We start from the raw sequence: 14172 nt of genomic DNA on the forward strand, positions 1-14172 counted from the left end.
GTAGACAATCAAATGAAGTAAGCCCGCGAAATGTTACGGATTAGTACAAAAAGGGTTATCATTGGTTCCGTAATTGGTCGCATGGAACCGAGAGGCATGACAACCAGCCAGTACAAAAATAAAAGAAAGAAGATGAACAAGCTATTAAAGTCACAGGAAAGTGCGAAAATTAAAGTGTGGGATCACAAGAACTTTCATCAATGTCATTTTAGAGACGGATCCACCTGACAGACAAAGGGAATGAAATATTCTTCTTTAGTACCCGCCATGCTTTGCACAGTGTTTTAAAGGGACTATATATAAATTTGTGTATTTTATTCTAGCAACAACTGACAAAAACACTCTTTTCTAAATTGTTAATCTGATTGTTTACTAGTATAAACACGTTATAAATAGATAATGAAAAGGAATTAAAGCTAAACTTGTTTTGCCTTTTTTGTTACTGTCATCAATAAACACTAACTACTCATTAGAAAAGGGTGTTGTAAAGTATTAAGGACAACATAATGAGGATGTTTGATCTAGGATGATTCAAAAGGTGAAAAACATTCAACATTAATAAGATAGTGTATGAATACCAATGAGACAATGTATTGATTTTGATTGTTTTTCCAAATATTTATAGATTATAGTTGATCATCTCATTTTCGAGCTTGAGCTGGGTTCGAAAGCGAGAAAAGTCATCGAGTTGAGATGACCAATGAATGATGACCTGTTTATCGATAATTTAACAATGACGACATTGTCAATTTCTTAAGCAACGCCAAGATTTAAGGAAAAATGCACTAAATTACGATAATTGTTTTTCTTTCTTGATTTCTAAAATGTAAGTATACACACGATACAGTATTATGAACTTTATCTGAAATGTGCCATTGAAAATCCGAAATGGCAAAGAACGTCTTTAAGTGAATATTACTACAATCGTACAAATAAGTTTCGAAAGTTTTTAGGGAAAAATGACCAATATGAATACATGTCAAATCGATTTTGAACAAAAAGACTTGTTGCAATTTTTAGTAAACGGACACAAGGCATAAATGTACAAATTTGATAGGACAATTTGAAGCCATTTAAGTATCAAGCCACCTAAGAATATTTTTTTCGTACTGTTATTTGATGACATTTATTGAATAAATCTTAGTTACAAAGTTGCTTCATATATTAAACTTCAACCCCCAAGGGTGACTGGGGTATGTAAAATGGTCACTTGGTCTTCTCCCGACCGGCAGTAAAACGCTTGCCGAAGTGGGGCGTCCGTTTGGCTGTGCAGGATGTATCAAGTTCGCAGTCACGTCCGGTCAGAAGGGGGACGTTAAATCCGATGCCTTGTGTAAAGAGAGTGCCACGCCATGCAAACGGTTTAATGTCTAAAAGCAGCACAAACAACATTTTCCAAAGGACCAAAAAAGTGAAAAGTATATTTAAGGATAATGTACCCTTGTGTTGCTTCAATGCTAAAACTAAAAATATGGAAATTTTATAGAAAATCAAATGCCTTTATCCTTGTTATATCATATTTGGCAAATTGATGACATTGCAAGTTTGAACTTGAGCAACAGATTTTAAATCAAAAGAAGCTAAATGTGGTTTAAAACGTAAACCTAACGGAGGAATTTATTTTCATGTTTTGCAAAAATATCTTCATAAATCGGATTAAAACACAGCTGTAGGCAGGATTATCTGAATGGGCTTTTAGTTTGACAGCATATTGAAGTCCAAGCTTCAAACGTCTGTCAGTGAGTGTTCATCAGCCTCTACATACAGACTCTCAACTGGTGAGGTTTTAAATGCGCCAAGACAGAGACGCAAACCTTGGTGATGCACAGCATCGAGAATCTGTATGTAGGACTTCCTTGCAGAGCCATACACTATAGAGCCATAATCTAGTTTAGATCTAACAAGAGATCTATATAAATTGAGTAAAATGTTGCGATCAGCACCCCAGTCAGTGCTGCCGACAACTTTTAAAATATCTAAAGCTTTTAAACATCTCGCTTTTAACATTTTGATATGGGGTAGAAAGGTTAACTTTTTATCGAAAAGTAAACCAAGAAATTTGGTTTCATCAACCATTTTAATTGGGTTGCCGTACAAAGTTAGTTCTGGATCAAGCAAGATGCAATTTTCTTTTTGTTACAAAAATGGATCCCGACCGTTTTTGAAGTGGAAAATTTAAAACCATTTTCCGAGGCCCATTTTTCAATTCTTCCAAGACATAATTGTAATTGTCTTTCAATGTTATTCATATTTTTGCCTCTGTAACATATTAAAAAATCATCAACGTACAATGAACCTTCAATATTACTTTTTAAAACTTCAACAAGGCTGTTATGTTAAGACTAAATAATGTAACAGATAAAATACTGCCCTGAGGGACACCCATCTCTTGATCATACAGATTAGACATGGTCGAATTAACTCTAACATTAAATTGTCTGTTAGAGAGAAAATTAGAAATAAAATTAGGCATATTGCCTTTCAACCCCATATCAAATAGATCTTTTAAAATACCATATTTCCATGCAGTATCATAGGCCTTCTCAAGGTCGAAAAAGACCGACACCACATGTTCATTTTTCTCAAAACCATTACGGACAAATGATTCGAATCGAACAAGATGATCAAGAGTACTGCGACCCTGTCGGAATCCACACTGGATATTGGCTAATAGCCCATTGCATTCCAGGAACCAAACAAGACGATCATTGACCATCCGTTCGAGTGTTTTACAGACACAACTGGTAAGAGCAATTGGTCGATAATTAATAGGATCCGTATGATCTTTACTTGGTTTTGGAATAGGCACGACGGTTGCAAGCTTCCATATTGATGGTAAATCACCAGATTCCCAGATGTTATTCATGAGCTGCAAGAGAGCTTCTAGCGAGGAATCTGGCAAGTGTTTTAAGAGTTGGTAGTGAATATTATCAGGCCCACAAGCTGTATCATGGGCTTTGACAGAGATGTTTTAAGTTCTTCAAGAGAAAATAGTTTATTATAATTTTCACCATTTTTTTATTTAAAGTTTAATTTAATTTTTTCTTTTTGTTTTTCAACTTTTTTAAAGTCTTCCCTGTAGTTATTACAAGAAGAAGACTTTGCAAAAGTTTCACCAAGTTTGTTGGCAATATCCTTTTCAGATGTTAATAAATCATTGCCGTCTTTCAAATGTTTTACAGTGGCTTTAGAATTTTTACCTTTTATTTTATTTACCATATTCCAAACTTTTGTCATCGGAGTGCGAGATGTAATCCCCGAGACAAATTTTTTCCAGGATGTTCGTCGGGCTTGCCTACAAGTCCGCCGTGCCTTAGCGCGAAAAATACGGAAATTACTCAAGTTTTCCGTCGTTGGTTGTTGATTGAACCGTCTTTCAGATTTTTAACGGTTACCTATGGCTTGATCACATGCGTCATCAAACAATGGTTTACTGGGAGTTTTTGGATTTGCCGAGGTCTTTCCTAAACAAGATTATCAGGATTTCAGTTTAAAAGCAGTTGTGCACATACATAATACTGGTAATATATTACTATGTGATTGTAGGTATCCTAGAAAATTTATTTCTAAAGAGAAATATACCAACCAGAATAGTGGAAGTCAATGGAATGATGATATTTTAGCACCTTGTGCCATATTTGCTGAAACCATATACTATGTTGGTGACACTGTCAAATTTTCATTGGGAGAAGACATGTTCATTGGAAAAATTATGACTTTTTTCTAAAGGTAATTTTATAATTCATTTATATTTGTTGTATAATTGGATTCACAATAGATGGTCATCAAAGACTCACTTCGGTGAATAATGAAGAAACACAAGTGTGATCCTGATTTAAAAATGTCACTAATTTTCACTATAAACATAAAAACTTCAGTCACAAGCCTGATCCTCATTAATCACTGGTATTAAAGAGATAATGGCAACTGCAATTACGATAATCCCAATATGGCGACGGTAGATATAGGTAAAATCTTTACACTAATTTTTTTTACATGTAGCATGCTTTTGTCAATAGTTACTCAGCTGCATGGTTTATCTATACCATTACATCATATTTGAAATACATTTTACTGGCGTATACAATTATAATCCTGGTACTTTTGATAACTATTAACTGCAATCAGATTTTTACAATATTTAAATTGAAAATATAAGTGTTTTTTTTTACAGGTGTAGAACATCTGGACATGTTAGCTATGGTTGCAGAAAACAAAGCACTGACTTGAAACTATGCCAAGCTTGTGCTAGAAAATGTAAATTTGCAGCAGCAACTTTCAAAGTTGTATAAAAAGAAAAAGGTGTTATAATAGAAAAATCCTTTTGTTGTGAAAAGTTAAATTCTTACGAGTACCAGTACTACACAGGATTTTCCAAAGATCGGTTTGACGAAATATTAAAATTTATTGTGCCTAGAAAGGGAGAGGACATTATAAAATGGACAAAAGGTATAAGTGGATCTAAGCAAAGACCAACTGCTTTTGATGATGATCAAATTGAGACAAAACTTTGACTTTTCACACATTGCAAATTTCGTCAATTCATCAACACAGGATTGCAGTCATATTTTTAAACTGGATAAATTATATGTTTCACAGACTATGTTCACTTGTCATTTGGCCACAGAGATCAGATCATTGAACATATGCCACCAACTTTTAAACAGGACTTCCCAAATAGTTTGGTCATTATTGATGGTACAGAAGTTAAAATTCAGAAACCCAGTTCATTACATCGTCAAAGTCACTGTTATTCTGATTACAAATCATGCACACTATTAAAAGGTCTTGTGGGTGTTGACCCAAGAGGATCAATAATCTGTTCATCAATGTTATTTGCTGGTTCAATATCTGACAAGGAAATCACCAAGGCGAGTGGATTTTATCGCTTACTGAAGGATTTAATCAGTAGTGGAAAAGTGAATGCAGGGGATGAAGTAATGGCAGACGAAGGTTTTACGATTGAAAAAGAATTGAAAGAAAGTGGTCTGCAACTTAATATACCACCTTTTGCTTCAAGTGGATCGCAGATGAAATCGGCTGGTGTAAACGAGACAATCAAAAGAGCTAAACACCGTGTTCATGTTGAGAGGGCCTTTGCACGTGTGAAACAATTTAAAATTTTATCTGGAAGGATAAATCTATCTTTATTTAGTTCAGTTAATCAAATTGGCGTACATGTTGCTCATAAACAAATTTCATGCCATTCTTGATCCAAGATAAACAATGAAAAAAGCAATTAAAAATAAATTCCTGAACATTTTTATTCATTTTATTTAATTCTTCATTCAATGTAAATACTATAGAGCATGAAAACAGACATACCACATAAATTTAAAATTTGAACATTAATGAACCATGAAAATGAGGTCAGTGTAGGATGATTAATGCCTGACGGTTATTCACACATTTCAACCATTTCCATATATATATATACACAAATTATAACTGAATCAATGGTCATAATGTCAATTTAATGATGATTTAATGATATGGTCATAATATTTGAAAAATACAGCAAATACAAAAAAAAATAATTTGGCACAAGGAACTTTGAAAAAGTGATATTACACCTCACATTTGGACACGCACAACCATTTCATTCTCCAAATATGTATATAGTTGCCCCATTATATTGAAAATGTACTCGTACCTCAGTCAAATCGTACCCAAAGTCAAAACAGTTTAAGTCTGTTATTAGGAGTAAACATCATTTCCTTTGGAAGATGACATTCGAAAATCAAACTGAAGAAAACAATGATATTGAAAAAAAAATTTAAAAAAACAATTGCAGTTTGTTTCTTATTTCAGTGAAAAACAATTGATTATATCTATTGAAAACTTAAGAAAAATCAATCTATCATGAAAATGAATGTTTTTTACAAAAACAAACTTTTTTATATAACATTCTGGGGGGAAAATGTACCCCTCCCCACTAAAGAAAAACCATTAGCAACAACACTTTTCCCTTAAAAATAAAAACAACAATGATAATTTTTATTTGCAACATTAAATTGAGACAACATAAAACCAAAATTAGATTAAGCAAAAGTAACACAAATAAAATTCATGGTTTTGAACTGCTCCACACATGTAACACTTATAACATTTGTATTTTTTTTTTTACAACTCATTTATATTTTCAGCAAATGAGGAATCTCACGATGATGAGATTGAAAATACCAACCAGATGCTGTCACACCTACAAGAGTATCTCTATCTCCAATGATATTGGTTACTAACATCTTGCCTCTAAATTTCACAGTTGGGCTACGAAATATACACTTTACAGTCAATTTAATCATGATTTTATGATAAACAAATGTGTTAAATCTTTGTTTAATTATTATTTTTTTTATTTGGTTATAGATGCAGAGAAATTAAAAGAACCTGGGTAGAGGATCTAAACCAGAATATCAGATTGGATCCAGGAGGACATACGACAGATCTGCTGCTACTGATTGATCCCGAGCAGGTATTTACATATTAAGTCGACAATAAGAAATTGGGGATAGCTTAACTGTATCACTGATAAAGCTCTCTCCTGTTAATTTGCAAATTAACATTTTCCAGCTATGTAAACAGATAGCTGTAACAGAAGAAGCAACATTGATAATCAAAATAAAATTATTCGGAAGTTCGGAATTTAAAAAAAATAAATAAACAGCTGCGAAACGAGCGCATGATACGCAGTTCGTCTTGTGGGAGAAGTCTTTTTTCAGTAATCATACAGTTTCTGAGTTACTGCGAGACATGTGAAATAAAAAATAAAAGTTTCTGAGTTACTGCGAGACATGTGAAATAAAAACTTATTTCATAATATTAAAAAATGTAAAAAACAATTAAAGTTTACTATGATTAATACTTTATTTACTCCAATATTAGGTCAGTAGTTCTGATGTCTTCCAGAAAAAAAGTATGTTAGATGATAATATGTTTTTCCCGGGTGGAAACCACCTAACAACAGCATCTCAGGAAATGTTGGCAGATGAGCAAGTAAATTATTCATAGAGTACAGGTAAGTGATATATTTTGCCACCGCTGTTCAAAACTCGTAAATCTATGGACATATAACAAAATTATATATTGAACTAAAACTTGCATTACATATAAGAGGAGCAAGTTAATGATATATTCAGAGAGTACAGGTTAGTGATATATTTTGCCACCACTTTATTAAGGGGCTAAATAAAGGCAGTAGTATACCGCTGTTCAAAACTCGTAAATCTAGGGACAAATAAATAAATTGGGGTAACAAACTAAAACTCGCATTAAATATAAGAGAACACTGACACAATATTAAAATGTAACACACCCAGAAACGGACTAAGTACAAGACAAAATCCGACGAGAATAACACATAAAACATCAAAACCAAATACATGAACTTAGAATAGAAAAGTACCGTGACACATCTTATAGTAATGTGAATTCACACTCAAATATAAGAGAACACAAACGACACAATGTTAAAATGATACACACACAGAAACGAACTATGATAAAACAATGGTCATTTTTCTGACTTGGTACAGGACATTTTTAAAGATAAAAATGGTTGATTGAACCTGGTTTTATAGCATGCCAAACCTCGCACTTTAATGGCAGTGTTAAATATAGCATTACAATGTCAACATAAAATTACAAGATTACAATACAAATAAATAGGAGAACGTATAAGACAAACAAAATACATGATAAATAGATAACAAAATACATCAGGTTTTAAATTCAACGCGCCTCGTCCACACAAGACTCAATATGACGTAGAAATATAAAAAATCGAAAGTGAAAAAAAAGTACAAAATTGTACAGCACTGAAGAATGAAAGTTGAGTTTGCTGAAGCTTTACTTGTGTGTTAAAAACATGATTTGGATCTTTAAGACTTTACCTTGCTTGGTGCCAATTATATTCCTGTCTTTTCAGTTGATGATTTTTTGGAGTTGATTTCTTTTTATCAAAAATTTGTACTTGTTACCGTAACCCTAAATTTATAAGCTTGGATTTTGTTGTATTCTTTGTTTTATGTTTTGCTTTTAAAAATCTAAATTTCTAATCTTTTTAATTTAGTTGGATTTTAATTTGTTTAGTAGTGTTAAGTTGGAGAAAAGAAAAGAAGACAAAAAAGAAGAAGAAATACAGAGAAGGAAACTGTAAGTTCATCAAGACATGCAAGTTTACTTTCAATTAAAATTGAAACTGCATTTCGATTGGCTCTTAAATGAAATAATCCGTTATTGGGTTTGGAATGAAGATCACTTAAAGTTTCGAATATACACCAACGACAAAACAGTGGTTGAACGAGTTTTACAGTGTTTGTCACTTCATAAATTTATGACATAGTGAATATTTAAAACTAACTGACAACGTGCTATTGTATGTATAGAAAGAACAAGGTAATTATCTTTAAAATGATGCCACTGAATATTAAGAGCAGTAACACTTCTGTTACAGTTTATTTCTTTTTCAAAGGCTCGAGAGCCTCTAGTTCAATTACTCAGTCATATGTTTAACAACAAAACAAAAATACACTTTTCTATTTCAAGGAAAGAATTACCTCACCATTTTTTGGTTTTTTTGTTTCTCGTTTATTTAGTGTCATGAATTGTTTTCCTTTGTTTTTGTTTTTTTAGTTTTGTAAATTATGAAGATTATATTTCTGCTTTTGATTTTAGTACTTTAAAAAACCATACATTGAGTTCTGTTTGTGGTAGAAATCATTTGATACTTTATTTAATCGAATCTTATTTTTCTTTAAAAAAATTCCTGGAATAAAAAAAACAAACATTTCACTCATCTTTTTTTGAATAACTATCTGAACCAGTCTTTGGTGGGGTGGTGATTCTCTTTTTAGAAACTGTATAAGTCTAGAAATTTAAAGAGGGGTTGAGGAAATGTACTTTTTTTAAAACTAACTGATTACGTGCTATTGTATGTAAAGAAAGAAAAAGGCGATTATCTGTAAAATGATAACAGAAAATTAAGAATCTCAACTGTTTATGCTTATTATGTTCAAGTTCCCTGTATTTTTTTAAAAATATTGACAAGATGTATACTAAACAGACAATGACAGAAAATATATGTAGCCAAATGCCGCTGTTTGGTAGCCATTCAACTGTATTTAGTAGCCAATTGACGAATAAATGTAGCCAGTCACCGTTACAAGGTATTCAATTAGTGCAGCAGTTAATGGCTACACATTTGCGGTGAATGGTTTCTTAGTAGCCAAATACCGTTCTTATGTAGCCAATTGTCGATTTTTAAGTAGCCAATTGCCGTTTTTACGTAGCCCATCACCACAATTCGGAGTTTGGAATGTAGTTTGCACAAAGGCTTTTTTGTGTATTAAAGAAAATCTGTTCTATATAACTATTGAAAAATTGAAAGGTAAACATGTTTCCTCTGATATGTTTTGAATAATGAAATCTGTTTTTACATGTTGCTGAAGGTAAAACCGTGGCATCAGGGCCAGTCAATCTTGGAGCAAATCCAGAAATTAACTGTATGTATGCTCAAAAACTATGTAGAAGTGTGTGAAAGGATTCCGCAATTTCCCCCAAAAAAAAAATAAATAAATAACGGGATAGGATTCACGAATTATCAATTTGTTTAATCAGATTTGAAATTCAGGAATACTTTGTATTTTGTAGTATCTTTATTTAGAACTTATCTGCCGTAACGCAGCATCCATTTACTCGCCTGGTTTTTAAGATTTGATGTGAGGACAGTCTAGAATTGAGTTCGAATCTGACTTGAAATTCAGGAAGACTCTGTATTTTGTAATAATTTTATTTAGAATTAAACTGCTGTAATGCAGTATCCATTTAGTCATCAGTGACAAGTTACAAGTCATACCAGTATATCACTGTATACCATTTAATTAAGTTCTTTCCATGTGGTAGATTTTGCGAAAATTATTAAGTCTTATAAAAAGGTGGTTCCTTTCCAATCTAATTCAATAGGATTCACTTGGTGTCCGTCGTCATCGTTAACTTTTACCAAAATCTTCTCTGAAACTACTGGGACAAATTTAACCAAACTTGGTCACGATCATCATTGAGGTGTCTAGTTTAAAGAATGTGTCTTATGACCCCGCCTGCCAACCAAGAGCTCAAAATAAAACATGGGGGTAAAATGCAAGTTTTGTCTATTATTTTGAAAACTGTTATAAATAGAGACAAATGTTCAGATTGTTGAGCTCTACCAATTGTTCATATACGTCATAACTCAGTCGACTCCTTATTAGAGTCGTTGCCCTTTGAGGACCTTTTTTTACCAATTTGTTTGTCGTTTAGCCTTGTATCTTAAAACTTAAAATAGATAGATAGAAATTTAAATAAGCAAAAATGATCAGCAAGACCAGATTTACAGTTAAGACAATATTGAGTAAATTGTCCGACGACACTTTATAGGAGTTGTTGCGTTTTTTTACATTTGCTTCTGATACAGCGAGTCTTATTAGTTGTAGAGTATCTTGAGATATTCATATTATTTGATTTGATAAATAAAATACATTTGTTGGTCAGATATTAACCTCCTTTAGTTTTAAAAAGTTGTTAAAGCATACTGAGTAATGAAAATATTAAATGATCTCACAATTTATAAATGAATTGAATGATTATTATATTTTGTAAATCACTATCACTGTAAATTACACATATACGCTGTCTTTAGTTCATCTGAGGTTTGTTGATCTGATGATGTCCAATTGTTAAAAGTGCGGGATGTAAGTTCCAAAAAAAAATTCCTTGGTAGAGTGTCTGTTATCCGTTGTTACTAACAGTTGATTGAGTCTGTGTTGATGCTTTTGTTCCTGATACTGAAGAGGTATTTTCTTTAATATCTGAATAAGTAACTGTACTTTTGTTGAACATAGCATACGATATGTTTTGAGTTCCAAGCAGATTTGGAGTACGACAGCTATATGTTAACAATTTAGTGTTCTGTTCGTTGTACAATTTCCGTGTCTTGCACTCTATTGGCTTTTTGGTTTTAGATTAAACCCAACCTTCTTTGCACTATGGACAGTGAGTGTTTTATTTTTATGGGGTAGTCTCCGTGGCCATATCTTTTATTATTGATAAAATTAGTGTTTCAAAAGAGGGAAATTTTGTTTGTCATTTTCACTGAATGACACAGGGCTTTAGTTTAAGATAGGTTTATTCCGGCCTTCACTTTTATCGTGATTAAAAATCTGACGATAGCATTATTCAGGTACATTTGTAATGAAGTGACATTTATTTTTTAAGTACGTCACACAGGTAATGGAAAGTAAATTTGTCGTTTACAGTATGAAGAGGTGCAGCTAACGATATCTACATGAAAAAAATAAAAATTGTAGGTAGTGCTCAGAAGATGTGTTTAACTAGCGTCGAGATTACAGCAAATTTGAACTAGTTAGAATCCTTATGAAGTGTGTTTATTATGCACTAGTTAATAATTATAATGTACAGTTTATGTATATGGCAGTGGCGGCTCTAGAAATTTTCATAAGTGGGGGCCCACTGACTGACCTAAGAGGGGGCCCGCTCCAGTCACACTTCAGTGATTCCCTATATAAGCAACCAAAATTTTTCCCAAAAAGGGGGGCCCGGGCCACCCCCCCCTAAATCCGCCTCTGTATGGTATTATAATTCTCTTGTAACTGATGACATAGTGTTGTTTTGTAGGATTTGATAATGTCCCCAATGAAAAAGTGTCCACCGGACATTATTTCCTAGTAAATACGGTCTCGGGACACTATTTGCTTATTTATATGTGTCCTGGACACATTTTTCTATGAAAAACTGTCCTCAGATATGAAAAAGTGTCCCTGACAGTGGACATAATTAAATACTATACTTCAGTGATAAGATGTCCTCCTTTTTGTCCTCCTGGATTTTTTTTATATATATGATTAAATAACATTCATTGCTAAGTTATATTAATAAATTTATTCTAATCTATACCTGCTAATTTTTAATACACTAATTTTGTTACTTTGACGGGAATTACTTGATTATGACATATGAATAAAACAGCATCTAGCTTGTCACAGTGTACCACTAGTTTTTCCACATTTTCTTTTGACTTTTTGTCATAGTACATATAGTACAGTTCATCAAATTTAATTTTAAATTTTTCACATTTCCTTCTTATAGTTCTTCTTTCATTTAGATTTGTATTTTCAGGATATTTCTTATAACTTACATAGTTGTAAATTTCTCTGTATTCCTTTCCATCCATTTTTTATTTTGTTTATAATTATCAATTTTTAATTAAACTTTCTTATTTTATTAAAATTCAAGCATAATAACACATTATAATGACCATTGTATTACTTCCCTTGGAGGACATAATTTGTTAATTATAGTAGGATTTAATAATGTCCTCTATTTCATAACATTCTGTAGTCAAGTGGACACTATTTCATAGATACTGCTATGACAATCTGTCCATTTAGGGGACAATAATCCATGGCAATGGACATTATTGAATACCTAAATTGTAGGAAATAGTGTCCATGTGGACATAATTTCCCAGGACACTATTTTGCCTTACAGTTTCCTGAAATAATAAAAGCATTGAAGGGAATCATTCCCTACTGAGCTGTGTCTGCCTGTTCTTCATCACTAACAACTTTTTGTTAGAGGGAATTTAAGCTTGTTTACAGACAAAATAATCTCATCCTTTTCATTGTACAATCCATCTACAACCACCTTGTGTTCTGACAAAAACTGCAAAATAAAAATTTGGAAAACAATATAACATTAGCAGGACGGATACTTCGTTTGTAAAGCTTTTTACATGTGTTTTTATTTAGTTATGTCAATTATTTTCTTAGGTGATGAGACCCCAAGGGTTACTGGGGTATAGAAATAGGGTCACTTGGTCTTCTCCCGACCGGCAGTAAAACGCTTGCCGAAGTGGGGCGTCCGTTTGGCTGTGCGGGATGTATCAAGTTCGCAGTCACCTCCGGTCTGAAGAGGGACGTTAAATCCGATGCCTCGTGTAAAGAGAGTGCCACGCTCTTTGCACGTTAAGAACCCTTGCAACAACTCTTTGAGGAATCCGTAGGTGGCCTGTTGCAAGGCAAAATTACTGTCTCTATCCAATATACCCTCATTTTCCAGTGGCAGTCCAAATTTCCCCGACCATCATCCTCTATTATGAAAACCTACCTATTGTATTTATTGTTAACTTGTTCTCGTCCTGAATATTCATGAAATATTTGCCACTAAACATTAAGCAACCAACAATCAATCAATCAATCTCAAGTGATGATCCCCAAGGGTGACTGGGAAATAAATATATGGTCACTTGGTCTTCTCCCGACCGGCAGTAAATCGCTTCCCCGAAGTGGGTCGTCCGTTTGGCTGTGCGGGATGTATCAAGTTCGCAGTCACGTCCAGACAGAATGGGGACGTTAAATCCGATGCCTCTTTTAAAGAGAGTGCCACGCACTTTGCAGGTTAAGAACTCTTGCAACAACTCTTTGAGGGGTCCGTTCACGTACCTGGGTGTCTTTTATTCCACACACCATCTGATCTCTTATAAGTGACTCCTCAAGTGCTCCATAGCCACAATGTGCTGCAATCAATTTCAGTTTTGTATAATATTTAGATATGGACCCACCACTCGGTTGTGTCATAGAATTAAATTTATATCGCTCAACTGTCTCATTTTTCAACGGATTGCAATAAGTGCCAAATTTCTGAAGCACAATATCGACTGTTCTATCGTTTTCAGTTTCAGCAAAAGTCAAAGTATCGTACACTTCTCGGCTTCTACTTCCGATAAGTATTTATTAAACATTTTAACTTTAAATTTATCATCTTTACCGTCTAATGCTAGCTCGGCATACAGTGAGAATTCGTCTTTCCACTTTTTTCATGTGTGTGCAAGATCGATAACTTCAAAGTTCAGTTTGTCCGGCGTTTTCAACTGGTTTTCCATAATTATCACTTTAAGTCACTTCAAATATTCTCTTAAAGTCATTCAATCGAAAGCCTGAGTTCGTTTACATTTGCTTGCCACCATGTTATGTTGTGTGTTTGGCTGTTCGGGCCAAAAAAATATTTGTCTACATAGTCTATTGGAGCAACATTGTGACTTTAACAGTGCTTAATCAAAAATGGCAGAAAAAAACTTAAGGGATAAAAATTAGGTTAGGTTGTGGTACAGTTATTTTT

At 33.3% G+C, this 14172-nt stretch overlaps 1 pseudogene; it reads left to right on the top strand.

The window, feature by feature from the left end:
* Positions 1-3949: 3949 nt before the first annotated feature.
* On the top strand, positions 3950-5230 carry LOC139494093 (uncharacterized; annotated as a pseudogene).
* Positions 5231-14172: the final 8942 nt, after the last annotated feature.

The sequence above is a fragment of the Mytilus edulis genome, chromosome 11, assembly GCF_963676685.1.
Source record: "Mytilus edulis chromosome 11, xbMytEdul2.2, whole genome shotgun sequence".
Classification (NCBI taxonomy): domain Eukaryota; kingdom Metazoa; phylum Mollusca; class Bivalvia; order Mytilida; family Mytilidae; genus Mytilus; species Mytilus edulis.